The sequence below is a fragment of the Phocoena sinus genome, chromosome 15 (assembly GCF_008692025.1).
Source record: "Phocoena sinus isolate mPhoSin1 chromosome 15, mPhoSin1.pri, whole genome shotgun sequence".
Classification (NCBI taxonomy): domain Eukaryota; kingdom Metazoa; phylum Chordata; class Mammalia; order Artiodactyla; family Phocoenidae; genus Phocoena; species Phocoena sinus.
In genome coordinates, this window is record NC_045777.1 from 42,418,675 (window position 1) to 42,438,360 (window position 19,686).

A 19,686-nucleotide genomic window follows, 5' to 3' on the forward strand; every position below is an offset into this window, starting at 1 on the left:
GATGACACACACACACACACACACACACACACACAAATGCCTAAAGAAGAACAGGTAGAACATTTACATTTCAAAGACACAGGAAGAGAAATGCAAGTTACCGCTAGAAGGGCTTCTGTTTCTTTAAGGTCAGAATTCTGAAAAGATGTGTTTTTTTTATCAAGCAGGCTTAACTGAATATGCGATAAAAGAGCCCCATTCTTAGTCTTATCAGAGCACGATATTCCCAGGTAAATCAGTCAGTTTTGTAGATATATATAAACGTGGCTAGGGTATTAGTTGGAGGTTCGCAGTCTGTTGTTCCTTTTGCTTTCTGTTTTGAAAGCTTTATTCCCCATTCAGAGGTTGGTTTGTCAAAATAAAATCACTAGCGATGATCGTGTGGTGGGCAATGTGCCGCTTGTGAGCTTAACTCCTCTAGGTTTTGCCCCAGAGCTGTTTCAGCTTCTCTTACACGTCTTAGGTTTTCCCTCTAGTGGGATAAGACCACCACAGTGCTCAGACTGTGGAATGGCCAGTTCTTATTCGTGTCCCCGGCAGAGCAAGCTTTAGCTAAGATGAGTGGGTTTCCCAATGCGCATGGCTACACAGCATGAGGTCATTATCTTTTGTATCCTGTATCCCGTTCTTTCGCATCCTGAGCCTCCTCAGGGCTCACCATCAGGGTGGCAGTGTAGGCAGGCACCATTTTTCATTCACACCTCCCTTCATCTTCCCTGCATCTTCTCAGTAGGCCTCTGCACTCTCCCAGAAGGCCATGTTGCACCAGCATCATGGCAGACACATTGCTCAAGCTCCAGCATTGTGGCCGACTGAAGTTTGAGAACATGTGAAAGCAGGGAGCTGTCTTCCTATCACCATTTTAAACATCATTTAAAGCTAAATATAATAGCATTTGTGCAATACATGTATAGCATAGGACGGCTAAAAAATATAAACTTATACAAACATGGTCTTATAAAACATTTTTTAACCTTGTTTATGTATTTAAGATTATCCTGTTAAGTTGCAGAAATGATACAGCAGAGAAGTTTACATTAAGAAGTAATGAAGTGAGATTAACCCTGAACAATTTACATGCAAGTTCTTCAGTATTGCCTTACCTTTTGCCCTTTTGCTGCCAACAGACTTTAGACTTATCTAGATTTTTTCCTTACAGACACTATTATTTTTCTGTGTGATCAATATCTAGATGCAGCACCAAAATAAATGTTTTCCTTGGTCAATGTCAAAATATTTTCCTTGACTATAAACATGAATCTATCTACATACCCTTACCCAAATGAATAAGTTGTCAAAACTTAAAGTTCAAAATTAGTTTAACTTTATTGCAAAACCATGTATCATGGCTCCTCCCTTACCTCTTTGCTGCAGTCCCTTAACTCCAGGAAGGAGAAGTGACTTGCACTGGGTCACTTAGCTGATCAATGGAAGTTCAAATACTTCCAGGACAAAATTCTTTGATGATACCGTACTGCTCCCTAAACAGTAGTGCATTTCTGAACACAGCTGTCATAACGAACAGTATGACCTAAGGAATGTCATCAGTTCCCAGAGAAATATTTACACAGCTGGGTTTGTAGGCATTATTGGTAGTTCAACAGGAAGAAAGAACCTTTCGATCTGTGCATCATACCTCCAGGGAAATTAAAGAAATACCATGAAATGGAAATAGAATTAGAGTTCAAAGACATAAGACAAGAATGTTTAGTGTTGTGTAATTTATAATTGTAAAAAATCAGGGCTATCATAAATGACAACAGGAGAACAGTTCAACGAATCAATAGAACACTGTGCAAATTGAAAAATAATTTAACAAGTATTTGAGGGCATGTAAAGATGGTTATCGAATCTGAACTTTTGATTCTAGAGGAACATGGCTGGCCAAGTGTGGCTTCCAGGTTGGGCTTTAGGAGGCCTTGTAACTTCCATTTTTGTACTCTTGGAATCCATCCACCCTGTAAGGAGTTCAAGCTGTGCTATAGAATGAGGAAGGCCACATGGAGAGAGATTCTGGGAAGTGAGAGGGCATTTTGGATGTTCCGGCCCCAGTGGATGACACCTGGAGCAGATGAACTGCCAGGCTGAGCCCAAGCCAGATTACAGAATCATTAGAAACGATAAATCATGAGTTTTGGGGCCACTATGTTTTGGAGTGGCTTGTTTTGTAGCAATAGGTGACTGAAAAGGTGGGGGAAAAAAATGCAGAACCCCTCTCAATACAAATGCTTAGAAATGAGAGATAAACTATAACAAAAATATTTTTCAATATATAGCTCAGCTGACATGAAAGCTAAGGTGTCAGAAGTGAAGAGGAATTTGAACACCAAAGCAATAATCTAGTGAGCTGAAGATCCAGCAGCCCCAAGGGCTGCAGTTTGGTTGTTGGTGCAGAGATAGGCACCTGGGACCTTGGGTCACTCAAGGTAAGGAGCTGAAATTGATAACTCTACATAAGTAAGTCATAACCCAGCTCAAGAAATTAACAAGGAGACTTGAGCCTGCCCAGGGTGCTGCATGAGGAAAGAAAAAGGCTCCCATACTAAGTAGAAAACATATATGCACCATGCGTCTGAAACACAAACTTACGCCATCCAAAGTCATACGTTAATATACAAACTGAAAAATTAATTTAATATTAGATTATAGACCAGTGTTATCCCTGGGAGAGTTAGCAAATGGAAATGTAAAACTATCCCTTGGAATTCCTACAGAAGAATTAAATTTCTGAAGGTGAGTTTACAATTTTAAGACTTACAAAACACAAAAGGAAATGATCCATCATGAGTGAGAGTTGGCGGATAAAATTACAGGATGATTAGCATGATGAGAACTTGAGAGTAGAACGTTTTGAAGATTTTATAAAGTATATACATTTAAATGACAGCAAAAGATAAAAAGTAGATATAAAACTGTAAGAAAAAAGCAAACTATGAAAAATTAACAATTTAGAGGAAGCAAGTAAATATATAGTAATATAAATGACACATGAGGAGACATAAGGGATAGAAGGAGAATAACCAAGACATTTTGTATTCAACAAGAGCTCTAAAAGGAGCTGGTTGATAGTATTTGAAAGATACTGGCAAGGATTTATCAGAATTGATGAAAGTAATAGGGGCTTCCCTGGTGGCGCAGTGGTTGAGAGTCTGCCTGCCAGTGTAGGGGATGTGGGTTCGAGCCCTGGTCTGGGAGGATCCCACATGCCACGGAGCAACTGGGCCCGTGAGCCACAACTACTGAGCCTGCGTGTCTGGAGCCTGTGCTCCACAACACGAGAGGCCGTGATAGTAAGGGGCCCACGCACCGCGATGAAGAGTGGCCCCCGCTCGCCCCAACTAGAGAAGGCCCTCGCGCAGAAACGAAGACACAGCGCAGCCAGGAATGAATAAATAAATAAATAAAATAAAGGAGTTCCTTTAAAAAGAATTGATGAAAGTAATACATTTTAAGTTAAAAAAAGAATAATAAGTTACAAGAAGGACATATTTAAAATAAATTCACACTTATGCACTACAGAACACAAATGAGAAAAAAATTAAAACAATTAGAGGGAAAGGAGAGTTAACCATAAATAAATAGGTATTGCACAGACAACAAGCTTCCCAAGATCAAGAATTTAGGTCAGAAGATAATGGAATAATTCTGAGTCTTCAAAACATGGATTAAAATAATTGTCAACATAGGGTTCTTCACTAGTTTCACTATCATTTAAGAAAATGAGGGGCTTTCCTGGTGGCGCAGTGCTTGAGACTCTGCCTGCCAATGCAGGGGACACAGGTTGGAGCCCTGGTCTGGGAAGATCCCACATGCCGCGGAGCAACTAGGCCCGTGAGCCACAACTACTGAGCCTGCACGTCTCGAGCCTGTGCTCCACAACAAGAGAGGCTGCAACAGTGAGAGGCCCGTGCACCACGATGAAGAGTGGCCCCCCGCTCGCCGCAACTAGAGAAAGCCCTCACACGGAAACAAAGACCCAACACAGCCAAAAAAATTTAATTAATTAATTATTAAAAAAGAAAATGATATCCCATTTTCAGGAAAAAAAACCTTGCTACTCACATACGTTTTCTCTAAAAGCTACTAAAGGAGGCACAACAGTAAGAAGAGAATTGAGCCCAGAGGAACGAGTAGCGTGCAGGAAACAACTGCAAGCCAAGAAAAATGGTAAACACAAAGGAACGCCAAAATATATATTGATTATAAATTTATAACAATAATAATTGACGAATGGTTAAAAACAGAGTAAGACAAGTTACTATTTACGTACATTTTATAATACACAAGGTGACACTACATACTTCCCACTGTGTCTGTATTTGTAAATACATATGTGTGTAAAAGTGTAAAAACATGCATGTTGTTGATTCACACTAATGTCAGGATTCAGTAATCTCTGGGAAGGAAGAGAAACAGTTTTAATTTATCTGTAAATACTTTAATTTACCCATAATGTTTTATTAAAGTAAAATAAAGATCACAAGGAAATTTGAAAAATATTAACACATATTAAATCTGGATAGTGAACATATGCTAGATATGTCTTAAGGTTGTCTGTAATGTTCTTCCTGTTTACAATCTTAATTGTTAATATTAAAATGTATGATTGTGTATATGCATATGAAAGATATGGAAAAATAATATAAGGAAATGCTCCATAATATTAACTACAGAAGAGGCATTATGCAGGATCCTTGCTTGTCTACTTTGGGATATTTTAAATATTATCTACAATGAGCATGATCTCGCTTTTCTATACACACACACACGCCTCAAAGGATTTTTTTTTTAAGATTCATAGGACACTAGAATAGAAAGTTAGCTCAGAGATCATCTCTCCAGTTCTTCCTTGAAGAGATGTAATTTATGGTGATAGAAATCAGATGAGTTGTACAGTTAATAATTAAAAAGGGACCTTTCTGGGCCAATGGGAATGATGTGGGTTAAATGCATTTTTCAAAACAGTTTGAAGTATACTTAAGATCTATACATTTCCCTATAGGTTCTTTTAAGGCAGGGTATCTTCTTAGAGTTCTTTCACAAGTGGAGAACACGGCAGATGCCTACTTAATAAGATCTCAAAGTGGTGGGATGACAATCAATGACTTTTGCAAATCAGCGTCATGTAAATTATTATTGTTTCTATGATGAGCCCTGGAAACTGGAGCGCATGAAAGGGCTGAGAAGGGAGGACACATTGGTTCAAGATTAGGTTTCTCAAAGAATACCTTGAAGGGTTGAGTTAATCACCCCCATCAGCCAAGCAAGTTGTCAATGTCGCGTACATTTATTAGCAGTGATTTATCCCGTGCCTGCAATTACAGCTCAGATATCCAAAGCTTTTGGATAGTCAAAGAAGATCTTTCTAGGCACATTTGAGGGGTGAGAAGCATTTAAATGGCTGTATGAAAAAGATATTCCTTGCTCAACCTATGAAGATATCTTATCTTTAATCTAACAAATGGTTTCTCCTTATCTTCGGCAGGGGCACAAGATGAAGCAAAGGAACAAAGAAATGGAAGTAAATGACAGTCCTCAGCATTGCAGGCCTCCCGGCCCCTGAGGGGGGCGGGTGGAAAAAGACACCTGTGTGCCCTGTGGGGGAGGGTGGGGGGAGGCGAGTCCCACGGAAGGATGGGGAATCCTTTGCTCTAATTTCTCCAGCCGCATTTTGTTCTGTTTACCGGCAGAAAGAGAAAGAAAAAAAGGAAAAAAAAAAAATTTTATTTGGTGGGGGGACCCACGTGAATGCATCTTTCAGGCACTATTCCTGTCATTTCTGTCTTTTCTCTCACGACTCTGCCCCAGGGTCCCAGTGGCACGTGTGACATACATGTGTATCCTGGCTCCTGTCTGCTTTCTCAGTTATTTCACAAAGCTGGTTGGTACAGTGGTTTCTTCCAAGAAAGAGAAGGAAGGAAGGTGACTGTTTGGTAAGCTGCAGGCTGCATTTCAGGAACCATCAAGCCCTGTATTAGAATCCATGGATGAAGGAGGCAGGATAGAAAATGGGCAAAACCATCAGAAATCACTTGGAAAAAGGTCAGGACGATGAGTTAAAAATGGTGTTTTATTCCGGGATTCCCAAGGTACAGTGTTGTTCCATGTGGTTGTCAGGAGGATTGTGGAAGTCGAGTTTAATCCGGAGCAGAGCGTGGAGGCATCACAAGGAAGGTGGGCCCTGGCTGCTGTCGGGTCTTCCTTGGTAGCAGGACGGCAGGTGAGTTCTTCTCTGACACCGACTTTCAGCAGAGCTCACCTGGTTCAGGAGGTCTTTACTGGGTGCTTCACATGGAGCCCCCCTGGGAGATGTAACTCCTTGTGACACAATTGTATGGGGTGGCACTTCTCTAGGCATTTTAGTTAAGAGATGGGGGGCTGCTGCATTTAGGATCCAAGCATCCGCCTATGGATATGAAAAGTTCCACTTGAAATCTCTCTTTATATATATGCTTCTCATAAAAGAACATCTTGTCTTCACCCAGGGACTGATGACCCACAGAGCAGATGCTCGTTTGAAGTTAGAGGCGATTAGAGGTCTTGCTTGTAGTTCTGGCTTCCTGGTTTGCTTTTACATGCTGTGTTTTTGTTCATGCTGAGTCCAAGACTAATTTGATGGCTAGTCCCCTCTCCCAGCGCACACTGAAGGAGAGTAGCAGCACTAATAAGCCAAGATGTCAGTGATACAGTGGGCGTGAGGGGTGAAGGGCCCAGGAGGAAGTTAGAAGTTGTCACAAATGTCTATCCTAGGGCCAACGTGGACAGAAACCTCAGGACGCAAGACACCTGCTTCCCACAGCCTCCCCGGCTCTAAGACCAATCTGTTTGTTTCTGTGGCAACTCGCACTATTTCTTCCATATCTTCTTAAATCCACCTTCCTTATAAGGGCTTTAGAACTATACGTAAGTTAGCTGCGTATTTTTTCTTTGTAGAGGGAGAAAAGCAATGGCGAGCGTTTCTACAATAAAAGGGTGTTCTGCTTTCTAAATATTCCATGGAGTTCTTCAGTTTTGCTCTTTCCTCTAAAGAAAATTCACCTCATCTTCCTATGAATTTTGTTTTGGCCTTTCTGAATTTGTTGCCTCCCTGGATGGCTTCTTTGGTCTATTGGAATAAGTTGCCTCTCTGGATGGCTTCTTTGGTCTATTGGAATAATTAACAAGTTGTATTTCCACCTGTGTAATGTTTTAACACCCTCAGTTTTTTAAGCTGCTCGTCAACCTAGCAGCAACAATATTTAAGTGACCTCATGATTTCAGAACATGCTAATTTCCCCTTCTGCCATTATTCCACGGTTTGATACAGAAACTGTTATGTCCTCTACTGCCATTAGACATCCCTTTATAGAAAAACAAGGAAAAGCCTCGTTTTCGATAATCCAGGAAATGATGCCATGGGAATACTGACAGTTTCTAGATTTCATGTCATCTTTTTTTTTTTTTTTTGCGGTACGCGGGCCTCTCACTGTCGTGGCCTCTCCCGTTGCGGAGCACAGGCTCCGGACGCGCAGGCTCAGCGGCCATGGCTCACGGGCCCAGCCGCTCCGCGGCATATGGGATGCTCCCGGACCGAGGCATGAACCCGTGTCCCCTGCATCGGCAGGCGGACTCTCAACCACTGCGCCACCAGGGAAGCCCTCATGTCATCTTTATAACTTAACTGAAAGTCGCCATCATTCTTGTGAAGTACTTGACAAGCACAATCTTCTGGGAGCACATTTTCCTATGACTCCTAAGCATTAGTGCTCCTTGTGCTCAATAATGAGTTAAGTTGAAAAGTACAGGAGGAGGCAGGAAGGATGGAGATTTTCTTTAATGGACAAAGATGAAAGAGACCTAATGTCTCTGGTAGGAACAGTAGGGATCAGAATTACTTCAGTCCTGGTGTTGCCTTTGACGTCAATGATAGCCATTCATTCATTTTCAATGTGGGTGGGGTAGGAACGAGAGGAGGGAGGGCTCTGCCTGTAAACTATAGAAAAAGAAAGTCAGCTCTGTATCCAGGAAACTGAGTGAGGAGTAAGTATGATCAGTCCCACTCTCGAACTTGTTTACACTTGACTTCAGATTGTGTTTTCATTTTTGCCTCATTATGATTTTGGGTTGCTATTTGGCAGTAAGATTTTATGCTTTAGGACAAATAATGAAGTGAATTTCCATTTCAATAGTAAAATATTAAAAATCTAGCTCTTGGCCGGATCGAAGACACCCACAACACAGGAAACCATTATTTCACTGGTGCTGTCATTGCACAGACTGTACAATGGAAAGTTTGAAAGGCTGGTTGAATCCTCCGGAACATGAATTCTGTATGTCCGTTTCCAACCACAATCCAGCCAGGCTAGGTGGTACGAGGGTTTACAGGAGGGAGAGTGGGACCAAGGTAGGCTCTCCACATAATAGATCTAATTAAAAAGGTACTTGTTTTAGGACAGACAAAGGATGTGTCCTCTAGCTGGTAACTCTTCAGACGATGGACAAGCCTTCTTTCGTAAAAGCTTGGCGGTGTCTAAAACACGGTCTGCGATACTGGGTCACCTATGAGTCATGGCAGCTGATTGTACATCTTTCTATGAAACACTGAAAAGCCTCTTTGTGAATTAATACAATTCTGCTTGATGCAGTTGATTTGAAACGACATTTCTCTGTAGGTGGTGCATGTTGGCTTTGCTTTGACAAATAACAAAGTTAGCAGAATATGTTCAATATATTTTCTGGGGGAATAGGGTTTTTAATCATACGATTCATTAAGGATTTGCCTTACCCTGACATTTGTGATATAAAGGAAAATCAGAAAAAAAGTAATTTTCTTGATCAAGATATGTTTTTACTTAATGCAAATAAATGTAGTCTGTTGCTTGCAAGGGAAAAAAAATGTCTTCTGAGATCTGGTATAAACTGCTAATAGAATAATATGTGCCTCTTTTGTTAAACCAGCATTTAAATACTGGACTGCTTCTAAATATGTTTCTTTTCATGTGTGCCGTACACTAAAAAACTTAAACAACTGTTGCCTTCATACTATATTTGTTAGAGCAGAATACGAATAAAATTTGTTTGAGAAGATAAGGTGGAATTATCTGTATTTTGTGAAGTTTGTTCCTTAGCCATGAGCAGTTAATGACTCAAAAGTGTTCATTTAACAGTAGACATCTCGTTGCAAATACGTGTATTTAAAATTGCCCCTGCAAGTCAACTGTAACTTACCAAGAGTCTTCCCCTGCTAAGACTGGCCAGTGTTGTGGCCATGTTTTCAAAATTAAACTACACAGTAGTTTGAACAGACACAAATCCCAATGTGAAATTTTTCTCTGAATACTAGATAGCTAATTACCCTAGCAACAGCCTCTGAGGTGCAAGATGTAAATTGTTGAGATGAAGCCCATGGTTCCATGAACACTGGCCCATCCTCTGGAACCCATCATCCATAACTGGAATTCTTTTTGAGCATCTTTTATGAGCATAGTCACCATGCTGGCTATGTGAGCAGCACAGACACAACCGTCCTCAGCCTACTGTTGACAGAATTATGGTTGAGTTACAAAATTGTTAGGAGTTTGGCAATGGATCCACAAAAACCGCTATGGGAAAAACTCAATGTTCTTTTGAAAATGGAAATCTGTATTCCATCAAATTTAATTCCCTCCATCTCCTACAGAAGAAGTGCTATCGGGTGTATTGTTCTAAAAGGCAAGAAAGAAAGTCAATCCCTTTATCCAACAAAGCCAGGAACTTGATAGTTAAAGGGGAATAAGGTTTTTTAAACTGCTGTACCAAAGGAACGTTTTTTCCAATAATAAACAAGTTTGATGAGAAAAAAACTGTACGCAGGACAGTCTTATCTCACAGTGGGCAACCTCAACACAAATGCTTCAAGGTGACAGTAAAGATAATTTGACATCATTCTAGTATGGCCAATTTCAACTTTTAAATCTACATTCAATTTTTCATCTCTTTGCCTGTCACTCTTATGTTTCTCTCCCAAACACTTCTGCCCCTTTGCCTTTAAAAGATGTCACTGAACACTGCCTAGCTGGTGGTTCTCAGGACTAAAAGGGTAATGATACTCATTTATATTTCCAGAACTCTGGCCCAGTGTGGGGCTTTGAGAAACAAAGTACCTCCATTTCTTGGTTTGAAGATGGAAATACTAAAACATTCCTGAACTCTCTCACAAATTTAAACATGAATAAAGTTCCAAGATATTCTTTGCCATTTGGAAATGCACTTGGTAACTTATTAGCACTGGACTCTGTTATTCAACACTGTAGGCAAATAGCCCTTTCTCCAGCTCAAGTCTCTACCAAATGAATCAACTATCCTTATGATTAGGTAGGAAATATGAAATCCTTTCTACTGAAGTTGATTTAAATTTTGCCCCTAAAGTAAAGACCCATGAGGATAAGAAAAAACTTCTATAAAATTTAGAGAAATGGCGATTTGACACGTGCACACAAAATACTGACACTCGGTGTAAATCTTTTTAAGTTATTGTTTCTCTGATAAGAACTAGAGTGAATCTGTGACTAAAGCAGAAAGGAGATGTAGCTCTCTTTCTTGGTTAAGATGCACAGAAGGATATAGATTTAGAGGGGGATAATTATACCAACAGACACTTCCTTCCCTTGAGGGAGGAGAACGCTTCTTTGCCCCACTGAAATTGGACTTTATTGCTTTGGCCAATGATGTGTGGGCAGAAATGGCATATGTCACTTCAGGCAGAAGCTTGAAGACTCGTGCTCCCTTTTTTCCCTCTACCATAATGCCCAGCTACTTCCCAGATAGGTTGCTCTGTCAGTCTAGAACCTGGAGTGAAGATGTGGAGTTGAGTTTCAGGCAAGCCCCACTGAGAAGGTGACATCAGTGAGAAGTAAACCTGTGTTTTGAGATCTGAGCACCATATGTTACACTAGTATAACCTAACCTATTCTAACTGATATGTATGCCATCAAAGTATTTAAATAAAAAGTCCAAGAATTGACATGATCTGCCTCTCCAGCCTCATGTTGTGTGACTTTCAAATTGGCTCATAAAAGTACCAACACAATGACCTTCTGTCCATTCCTAGAACAGGCCAAATTCAAGGTCATCCTTGAGATCTCAACCGTAATGTCACATCCCAGAGATGCCTTCCCCAACTACCCTATTTCAAAGGAAATCCCCCTTTCCAACATCCTTGCCTGCCTAATGCCATATTTGCTACATCAGAACACGTAGAATTCTTTGTAATTGTTTATTTACAGGGCAGAGAGAAACATTCACATGTTTCAACTCAGAAGGGCAACATAATGTAATCCCCCCACCCCACCCAGTAATTGAGCTTGCCTTATTTCCAAGCTTCTAACCAACTGGTTAGAGGCAATCATGGGAAAAGAATATAATCTGCCAATTAAAGGTATCTCAGTCTTTTCCAGTTTAAAATGCTAATTTTAGCATTTTAAAAGATAGCCTCTTCAATAAGGGGTGCTGGGAAAACTGGACAGCTACATGTAGAAGAATGAAATTAGAACACTACTTAACACCATACACAAAAATAAACTCAAATTGGATTAAAGACTTAAATGTAAGACCAGACACTATAAAACTCTTAGAGGAAAACATAGGAAAAATACTCTTTGACATAAACCACAGCAAGGTCTTTTTTGACCCACCTCCTAGAGTAATGGAAATAAAAACAAAAATAAACAAATAGGACTTAATTAAACTTAAAAGCTTTTGCACAAAGGAAACCATAAACAAGACAAAAAGACAACCCTCAGAATGGGAGAAAATATTTGCAAACAAAACAACAGAGGATTAATCTCCAAATTATACAAACAGCTCATGGAGCCCAATATCAAAAAAACAAACGATCCAATTAAAAAATGGGTGGAAGACCTAAATAGACATTTCACCAAGGAAGACATACAGATGGCCAAGAGGCACATGAAAAGTTGCTCAATATCACTAATTAGAGAAATGCAAATCAAAACTACAGTGAGGTTACTGTACAGAAGAGGTAATTGTTGCAGAGTTAGCTATCATTAAATCACCTGAGTCACATCACTAGGAAGTGGAGGAGGCAGGATTCATACCCAAGTAGTCACTCTCAGGAGGATGTATACTCAATCACTACACCATGATGCTTTCTGTTAATATCTCAGTTTGTTTCTCTGCAAAATGGGTGTAATAAAATCCCTTCCTCTTTTAAAAAGATTAAATGACTCGGTAACTGTATTTAGAAAAACGCCTGGCACATAGTAGACTTTATAAATGTTTGTTAAATAAAATAAATGAAATAAAACCTGCCCAATTGCAGAGCTGGTAATTGGTGGAGCAGAATTCTCACCTACTTAGTGTAAATCCAGATCCCTCACTCTCCACCACTACAACATTCTACTTCCTGATATTGCTTCTCATTAAAGCTGCCTTGCACAGATATGTGACATTATAAATGATATCTGTGGATTCCTAGTACACAGAAAGAAGTTAATAAATATCAGCATTTATTATTGATCATCCCAGCATATCATATTTGACTTGAGAGAGGCATAGTTTTGATTACCTACAATAATAATATTAATTGACCCTTTACTGTGCACCAGGGACTCTAGTAAGACTCTTCACATGTATTAACTCATTTAATTCTCAGTAACTACACTAAAAAAGGACTATCATAATAAACTAAAGAAGGCATAGAGAATTTAATGAACTTGCCCAAGTTGCCAACGTTTGTGAGTAGGAGAAAAGAATATGCATACAGACTTATTGGCTACAAATTCTGTATCCCCTTCATTGTACCACTATTTCATGCTTGTGGAATTTATTCAGACAACACAATTTGGTAGAAAAACTACAAACCATGAATTTTAGATTTGGTTCTGCTATTAAATAACTTAGTAATTTTAAACATTGACAGCCTTTTTTCATCACTCTCATCTGTAAAATTTAAATTGTTGAACTAGAAAATAAAAAAAAATACAATGAGGTATCACCTCACGCCAGTCAGAATGGCCATTAGCAAAAAATCTAGAAGCAATTAATGCTAGAAGGGGTGTGGTGAAAAGGGAACCCTCCTGCACTGTTGGTGGGAATGTAAATTGATACAACCACTATGGAAAACAGTATGGAGGTTCCTTAAAAAACTAAAAACAGAACTACCATATGACCCAGCAATCCCACTACTGGGTCTATACCCCGAGAAAACCATAATTCAAAAAGAGACATGTACCACAATGTTCATTGCAGCACTATTTGCAATAGCCAGGACATGGAAGCAACCTAAATGTCCATTGACAGATGAATGGATAAAGAAGATGTGGCACATATATACAATAGAATATTACTCAGCCATAAAAAGGAACGAAATTGAGTTATTTGTAGTGAGGTGAATGGACCTAGAGTCTGTCATACAGAGTGAAGTTAAGTCAGAGAAAAACAAATACCATATGCAAAGGCATATATATGGAATCTAAAAAAAAAAAAATGGTACTGATGAACCTAGTTGCAGGGCAGGAATAAAGAGGCAGTCATAGAAAATGGACTTGAGGTGGAAGGGGGAAGCTGGGGCGAAGTGAGAGTAGCATCGACATATACACAATACTGAATATAAAATAGTTGGCTGGTGGGAAGCAGGAGCATAGCACAGGGAGATCAGCTTGGTGCTTTATGATGACCTAGAGGGGTGGGAGAGGGTGAATGGGAGGGAGGCTCAATAGGGAGGGGATATGGGGACATGTGCATGCATATGACTGATTCGCTTTGTTGTGCAACAGAAGCTAACACAGTATTGTGATGCAATTACACTCCAAGATCTATTAAAAATAAAAAGTAAAAAAATAAAATACTAATTTGGGGATGAAGATTTATTCAGATTCAAGTTTTAAACTCTTGCTGAAGCAATTTCTTGACACTCAAATGACTGTGCCCCACCCCTGTAGATAAAGGCCTTTCTTCTAATCACTAGGCAATAAAACTAGCAATGAACAAATAAATTTTAACCATGTTAAAACAATAGTTACTATAATATTTAAAAAGCAATTTCCTGATTTTTAAGACTCGCTCAAAACTGACAAGATTGTGGAGTAGAAGGACATGAGCTCACCTCTTCTAACCAAAATCACAACTAACTGCTAAACAACCATCAACCAAAAAAATGCTGGAATCTACAAAAAAAGATACCCTATATCCAAAGACAAAGAAGAAGTCACAGGGAGATGGAAGGAGGGGCACAATCAAAATAAATTCAAATCACATACACACCTGGGGGGGGCGGGCAACCCACAAACTGGAAAATAATTGTAACACAGAAGTTCTCCCACAGGAATAAAAGTTCTGAGCCCCATGCCAGGGTCCCCAGCCTAGGGGTCTTGCAACAGGAGGAGGAGCTCCCAGAGAATCTGGCTTTGAAGGCCAGCAGGGTTTGATTACAGGAATTCCACAGGACTGGGTGAAAGAGAAACTCCACTCTTGAAGGGTGCATACAGGGTCTCATGCACACGAGGACCCAGGGAAAAAAGCAGTGACCTCACAAGAGCCTGGGCCAGACCTACCTGCTAGTATTGGAGAATCTCCTGCAGAGGTTAGGGGAGTGGCTGTGGCTCACTGCAAGGACAAAGATACTGGCAGTAGCAGCTCTGGTGAGCACTCATTGGTGAGAGACCTCCTGGAGGTTGCCATTTCCCCCCCAAGACCTAGCCTGACCCAACAGCCTGTAGGCTCCAGTGCTGGGATGCCTCAGGCCAAATAACCAACAAGGCAGGAACACAGCCCCACCCATCAGCAGACAGGCTGCTTAAAGTCTTCCTGAGGACACAGCTGCCTGATAAGCACACACCCTGAAATGGCCTTGCCCACCAGAGGGACAAGACCCAGCTCCACCCACCACTGGGCAGGAACCAGTCCGTCCCACCAGGAAGCCTGCACAAGCCTCTTATACAGCCTATTCCACCAGGGGGCAGACAGCAGCAGCAAGAACTACAACACTGTAGCCTGAAGAACAGAAACCACAATCACAGAAATTTAGACAAAATGAGACAGCAGAGGAATATGTCACAGATGAAGGAAAAAGATAAAACCCCAGAAGAACAACTAAGTGAAGTGGAGATAGACAATCTACCTGAAAAAGAATTTAGAGTAATGATAGTAAAGATAATACAAGATCTCAGAAATAGACTGGCAGTACAGATCAAGTAGACACAAGAAAGTTTTAACAAAGACTTAGAAGAACTAAAGAATAAACAGAAATGAACGATGCAATAACTGAAATGAAAAATACACTAGAAGGAATCAATAGCAAAATAACTGAGGCAGAAGAACAGATAAGTGAACTGGAAGGTAGAATGGTAGAAATCACTGCCATGCAACAAATTAAAGAAAAAAGAATGAAAAGAAATGAGGACAGTCTAAGAGAGCTCTAGGACAACATTAAACACACCCACATTCTCATTACACGGGTCCCAGAAGGATAAGAGAGAGAGAAAGAACCTGAGAAAGTATTTGAAGAGATAATAGCTGAAAAATTCCCTAACATGGGAAGGGAAATAGTCACCAAGTCCAGGAAGCACAGAGAATCCCAGGCAAAGTAAACCCAAGGAGGAACGCACCAAGACACACAGTAAGCAAATTGACAAAAATGAAAGACAAAGAAAAAATATTAAAAGCAACAAGGTAAAAGCAACAAATAACACACGAGGGAATTCCTATAAGGTTATCAGTTATCAGCTGACTTCTCAGCAGAAATTCTGCATACCAGAAGGGAGTCACATGATATATTTAAAGTGATGAAAGGGAAGAACCTACAGCCAAGAATACTCTACCCAGCAAGGCTCTCATTCAGATGTGACAGAGAAATCAAAAGCTTTACAGACAAGCCAAAGCTAAGAGAATTTAGCACCACCAGGCCAGCTTTGCAACAAATGCTAAAGGAACTTCTCTAGGCAGAAAAGAAAAGGCCACAACTAGAAATAAGAAAATTACGAATGTAAAAGCTCACCTGTAAAGGCAAACATACAGTAAAGGTAAGAAATCATCTTCACACAAATATGACATCAAAACCAGCAACTGGGAGAAGAAGAGAGCACAAATGCAGGATATTGGAAATGCATTTGAAATTAAAAGACCAGAAACTTTAAACAATCTTGTTTATATATAGACTGCTATATCAAAACCTCATGGTAACCACAAACCGAAAATCTACAATAGATACACACACAAAAAAGAAAAAGGAGTCCAAATACAACACTAAAGTTAGTAACCAAATCACAAGACAGGAGAACAAAAGAGGAAGGGAAGGAAAAAACCTACAAAAACAAATCCAAAACAGTTAACAAAATGACAATAAGAACATACATATCGATAATTTTCATAAATGTAAATGCATTAAATCCTCCAATTAAAAGACGTAGACTGGCTGAATAGAAACAAAGACAAGACCCATATATAGGCTGTCTACAAGAGGCCCATTTCAGATCTAGGGACACATACAGACTAAAAGGTGAAGGGATGGAAAAAGTTATTCCATGCAAATGGAAATCAGAGGAAAGCTGGAGTACCAATACTCATATCAGACAAAGTAGACTTTAAAATAAAGACTGTTACAAGAGACAAAGAAGGACACCACATAATGATCAAGGGATCAATTCAAGAAAAGATATAACAATTATAAATATATATGCACCCAACATGGGAGCACCTCAATATATAAGGTAAATACTAACAACCATAAAAGGAGAAATTGACAGAAACACAGTAACAGTGGGAGACTTCAACACCCCACTTTCATCAATAGACAGATCATCCAGACAGAAAATCAGGAAACATAGGCCTTAAATGACACATTAGATCAGATGGACTTAATTAATATTCATAGATCATTCCATCCAAAAGCAACAGAATACACATTCTTCTCAACCACATGTGGAACATTCTTCAGGATCAATCACATGCAGGGCCACAAAGCAAGCCTTGGCAAACTTAAAAAATTGAAAGCATATCAAGCACCTTTTCTGATCACAGTGGTATGAGATTAGAAATCAACAATAAGAAAAAAGACTAAAAAACACAAACACGTGGAGGCTAAACAATATGCTACTAAACAACCAATGGATCACTGAAGAAATCAAAGAGGAAATCAAAAAATACTTAGAGACAAATTAAAATGAAAGCACGATGATCCAAGAACTATGGGACACAGCAAAAGCATTTCTAAGAGGGAAGTTTATAGCAATACAATCTTACCTTAGGAAACAAGAAAAATCTCAAAAAAATCTAACCTTATACCTAAAGCAACTAAGGAAAGAAGAACAAACAAAACCCAAAGTTAGTAGAAGCAAAGAAATCATAAATATCAGAGCAGAAATAAATGAAATAGAGATGAAGAAACAATAGCAAAAATCAATGAAACCAAAAGCTGGTTGTTTGAAAAGATAAACAAAATTGATGAGCCTTTAGCCAGACTCATTGAGAAAAAAAAAGGGAGAGAGCTCAAATCCATAAAATTAGAAATGAAAAAGAAGTTACAACAGACACCACAGAAATACAAAGGATCATAAGAGACTACTACGAGGAACTATATGCCAATAAAATGGACAACCTAGAAGAAATGGACAAATTCTTAGAAAGGTACAATCTCCAAAGACTGAGCCAGGAAGAAATAGAAAATATGAACAGACCAATCACAAGTAATGAAATTGAAACTGTAATTTAAAAATTGCCTCAAAACAGGACCAGATGGGCTTCCCTGGTGGCGCAGTGGTTGAGAGTCTGCCTGCCAATTCAGGGGACACGGGTTCATGCCCCGGTCCAGGAAGATCCCACATGCTGCGGAGCGGCTGGGCCCATGAGACATGGCCGCTGAGCCTGCGCGTCCAGAGCCTGTGCTCCGCAACGGGAGAGGCCACAACAGTGAGAGGCCCGCGTACTGCTAAAAAACAAAAAAAAACAACAACAACAAAAAAACGATCAGATGGCTTCCCAAGTGAATTCTATAAAACATTTAGACACTTAGAGAAGAGTTAACACCAATCCTTCTCAAACCATTCCAAAAAATTGCAGAGGAAGGAACACTCCCAAACTCATTCTATGAGGCCGCCATCACCCTGATATCAAAACCAGACAAAGATACCACAAAACAAGAAAATTACAGGCCAATATCACTGATGAACATAGATGCAAAAATCCTCAACAAAATACTAGCAAACTGAATCCAACAATATATTAAAAGGATCATACACCATGATCAAGATGGAATTCATCTCAGGGATGCAAGGATTTTTCAATATCTGCAAATCAATTAGTGTGATGCACCACATCAACAAACTGAAGAATTAAAAACCATATGATAATCTTAACAGACACAGAAAAAGCTTTTGACAAAATTCAACACCCATTTGTGATAAAAACTCTCCACAAAGTGGGCACAGAGGAAACATACCTCCACAGAATAAAGGCCAAATATGACAAACCTACAGCTAACATCATACTTAATGGTGAAAAGCTGAAAGCGTTTCCTCTAATATCAGGAACAAGACAAAAATGCCCACTCTTGCCACTTTTTATTCAACATAGTTTTGGAAGTCCTAACCACTGCAACCAGAGAAGAAAAATAAATAAAGGGAATCCAAATTGGAAAAGAAGAAATAAAACTGTCACTATTTGCAGATGACATGATACTATACATTGAAAATCCTAGGGATGTTACCAGAAAACTACTAGAGCTCATCAATGAATTCAGTAAAGTTGCAGGATACAAGATTAATAAACAGAAATCTGTTGCATAGTTCTATAAACTAACAACAAAAGATCAGAAAGAGAAATTAAAGAAACAATCCCATTTACCATCTCATCCAAAAGAGTAAAATACTGAGGAATAAACCTACCTAAGGAGACAAAAGACCTGTACTCCAAAAACTATAAGACGTTGATGAAAGAAATAGAAGATGACACTAACAAATGGAAAAATATGCCATGTTCTTGGATTGGAAGAGTAAATATTGTCAAAATGACTATACTACCCAAGGCAATCTACAGATTCAATGCAATCCCTATCAAATTGCCAATGGCATTTTTCACAGAATTAGAACAAAGAAATATTAAAATTTGTATGGAGATAAAAAGGAGCCTAAGTAGCCAAAGCGATTTTGAAAAAGGAAAATGGAGCTGAAGCAATCAGGGTCCCTGACTTCAGACTATACTACAAAGCCACAGTCATCAAAACAGTATGGTACTGGCACAAAAACAGAAATATAGATCAATGGAACAGAAAAGCCCAGACCTAACCCATGCACCTATGGTCAATTAGTCTATAACAAAGGAGGCAAGACTATACAATGGAGAAAAGACAGTCTCTTCAATAAATGGTGCTGGGAAAACTGGACAGCTACATGTAAATGAATGAAATTAGAACATTCTCTAACACCACACACAAAAATAAACTCAAAATGGATTAAAGACCTAAATGTAAGGCTGGATACTATAAAACTCTTAGAGGAAAACATAGGCAGAACATTCTTTGACATAAATCACAGCAAGATCTTTTTCAATCCATCTCCTAGAGTAACGGAAATAAAAACAAAGATAAACAAATGGGACCTAATTAAACTCAAAAGCTTTTGCACAACAAAGGAAACAATAAACAACACGAAAAGACAACCCACAGAATGGGAGAAATATTTGCAAATGATGCAACCGACAAGGGATTCATCTCCA

General features: G+C 39.3%; 1 protein-coding gene across 1 annotated transcript in view; it reads left to right on the top strand.

The window, feature by feature from the left end:
* Positions 1 to 7,454, top strand: part of MACROD2 (mono-ADP ribosylhydrolase 2) — a 2,059,152-nt gene extending 2,051,698 nt beyond the window's left edge. The window contains exon 19 of the mRNA XM_032606628.1: positions 5,486 to 7,454. The gene's annotated coding sequence lies outside the window, so the exon portion shown is untranslated. The remainder of the gene's footprint in view (positions 1 to 5,485) is intronic.
* Positions 7,455 to 19,686: the final 12,232 nt, after the last annotated feature.